Below are 3,358 nucleotides of genomic sequence, written 5' to 3' on the forward strand. Positions count from 1 at the left end.
ATTTGGATACAGAACTGGCTGGTAGGTAGAAAACAGAAGGTGGTGGTGGAGTGTTGCTTTTTGGACTGGAGGCCTGTGACCAACGGAGTGCCACAAGGATCAATGCTGTCCATTGGTTCTTATCATTTACATCAATGATTTAGATGTGAACATAGAGGTATGGTTAGCAAGTTTGCAGATGACACCAAAATTGGAAGTGTAGTGGACAGCCAAGAAGGTTACCTCAGAGTACAACGGGATCTTGATCAGATGGGCTGATGGGCCGAGAAGTGTCAGATGGAGTTTAGTTTAGATAAATGTGAGGTGCTGCATTTTGGAAAGGCAAATCAGGGCAGAACATATACACTTAATGGTAAGGTCCTGGGGATTGCTGTTGAAAAAATAGGCCTTGGAATGCAGGTTCATAGTTCCTTGAAAGTGGAGTCGCAGGCAGACAGGATAGTGAAGAAGGTGTTTGGTATGCTTGCCTTTATTGGTTGTTGCATTGAGAATAGGAGTTGGGAGGTCATGTTGCGGCTGTACAGGACATTGGTTAGGCCACTTTTGGAATACTGCATGCAATTCTGGTCTCCCTGCTATAGGAAGGGTGTTATGAAATTTGAAAGGGTTCAGAAAAGATTTACAAGGATGTTGCTAGGATCGGAGGTCTTGAGCTATTGGGAGAGGCTGAATAGGCTGGGGCTATTTTCGCTGGGATGACCTTATAGAGCTTTGTAAAATCATGAGGGGCATAGATAGGGTGAATAGCCAAGGTCTTTTCTCCAGTTGGGGGAGGCCAAAAGAAGAGGGTATAGGTTTTAGGTGAGAGGGGAAAGATTTAAAAGGGATCTAAGGGGCAACTTTTTCACACAGAGTGTAGTATGTGTATCAAATGAGCTGCCAGAGGAAGTGGTGGAGGCAGGTAAAATTACTACTGATAAGAGGATCTGGATGGATATGTGAATAGGAAGCGTTTAGAGGGATATGGTGCAAATGGGACTAGATTAATTCAGGATATCTGGTCAGCATGGACAAGTTGGACCGAAAGGTCTGTTTCCATGCTGTACAGCTCTTGACTCTAATTTCCGCCATTCTTTATGCCAAGGTGATATTTTATGTCCAAGTGCAATACAACGTTAGTAATGGTGCACCTTTTTATGGTAATTGATATTACTGACGTTACAGAGTCATAAAATAGATACAGCTCAGAATGTTACCTCAGCTAATCTCTATAGCCCTGCAAGTACTTTTCTCTTCAGACAGTTTTCCAATTCTGTTTTGAAAGCCATGATTGAACCTATCTCCACCACAGTCTCAGGCGCTGCCTTTCAGATTACAAAAAGCATTTCTTTCATCTTTTCTATGTTCTTTTGGCACTCACGTTAAATCAATGTTCTCCACCTTTCCCTGAGTTCTGTTAAATGAGCAGAACCTTCCAAATTCTCTGGCTTTATTGGATACTTTTAGAGGGTTCCAGATGCAAAGGAATTGCCTATCAGAAGCTTAGATTTCCCCAGGAAATTCTGACAGAGTCTGCTGCATCTGGGATCCCACATCATCCTAACACACCACTCCAACAACTTCCTGGCTGTTGTTTAACTTGAGGATCACCATGCCTCAGGCAAAGGGTGAGACTGAGAAGGTGGGGCCTTCATGATAGCCTCAGCTAGTGTGGGAATTGAACCCATGCTGTTGGCACTGGTAAGTATCACAAACCAGCTGTCCAGCCAACTGAGCTAACAGACCACTGTGACTTTGTTAGGACTCCTTAGGTTGCCTTTCATATCTGTAGCCTCTAAGGGCAATGGAGCTATTAGCTTCGATAGTCAACCTCACCCTGCACCAGTTGCTGCAGGGAAGCCACCCCCATGCAGCTAGCCTGTTGAAGGTTATTTAGGGCAAGGGTAGTAGGAATTTCAATCACTCTAATATTAGTTGGGGTAATAGGTACAAAATTCTTAACATGTATTCAGAAGAAATTTTTAACCAATGTGTAGCAAGTCTAATAAGTGAAGGGACAGAATTGTACATAGTTTCCAGGAAAGAAGTTAGGCAGGTGAAATGAGTTTCAATAAGAGAGAATTTTGCAGTAGTTATCTTAATTTAGTTAGTTTTCATGTAATTATTGAAAAGAACATAAATACGTCAAGTGTAAAGTTTTCAAATTAAGAAAACGCCTGTTTTATTAATCTCATTTATAAATTTGATAAAAATCCTGTAAGTAGCTACTTGAAGGTAAATCAATGTCCGAGCAGCGGTGAGGTGGGGAGGTATTTAAAGAGGAGAATAGATACACGTTGGCACAACCATGTTGCCACAAAGTAAAAGGGTGTGGCTCTGAAATCTAGGTACACCTAGGTGTCAGAAACATGGAGCAGGATGAAGCAACAAAATAGCAATTTAATGCCAGATACAGATCACTCCACATAGAAAGTCTAGATGGGTAAAATCATGAACACAGAGAGGGAATTAAAGAATTTTAGCAAGAAAATTTAAGTAGAATCAAAAGATACTTTATGAATAAAGGGTGCAACATGATAAGGAAAGTGAAGGGCTTGTTAAAGATTAAAAATATAACTTTTGTGTGGAGGCTTCGATGCATGGTTCTCATTGAATATTTTGGATTTATCTTCATGATTGAGGAGTAGCATTCAAATACTGTAGTTAACTGTGTGAAATGTACCTTATCTATTTGGTTCTGCATGATGATGCTCCATTAAACATGGTATGAGTCAATATGATGCTCTGTGTCTTAACTCACACTAAATCCCTTTCCCTTATCACCCTGGCTTGGCTCCTACCAAATAGTGTCTTGATTTTAAAACTCATCCTTGTTTTCAAATCCCTCTATAGTTTCTCCTCCTTATCTCTGTGATCCCATCCAGTCCCACAAACAAGCTTCCCCTAATTCTGACCTATTGACTATCCACAGTTGTAATCGCTTTACCATTGGCTGTTGCATCTTCAGACTCCAAGCTGTGGAACACCCTCCCTACACCTCTCTATCACATTTCTTCTTTTAAGACATTTATTAAAACCTGACTGTTTCACCAAACCTTTGATCATCTCACCTAATATCCTCTTCTAAAATGCCTTGACACTCTTCCTTTGTTCCAAGGTGCTATATAAGTTTAAGTTGCTGTTTTTGTAGTTGTTACCATTTGTTTAGTCTTATGGATTTATTTACAGTCCCCATGGAGGCAAATAGTTTTGAAAAAGATACAGATTTGTTATTCGCCAACAGAAAGAACTGAAAGACAAGATTTAACTATTCAAGACTTTTTACTGTAATAAATAATCTGAAATCATGATGGATAAAATATTAATTAACAGGCAGCTAATATATAATACTAAATAAAGACATTTTTACACTGACTAA

This window comes from Rhincodon typus, chromosome 12 (assembly GCF_021869965.1).
Source record: "Rhincodon typus isolate 14 chromosome 12, sRhiTyp1.1, whole genome shotgun sequence".
Taxonomy (NCBI): Eukaryota; Metazoa; Chordata; class Chondrichthyes; order Orectolobiformes; family Rhincodontidae; genus Rhincodon; species Rhincodon typus.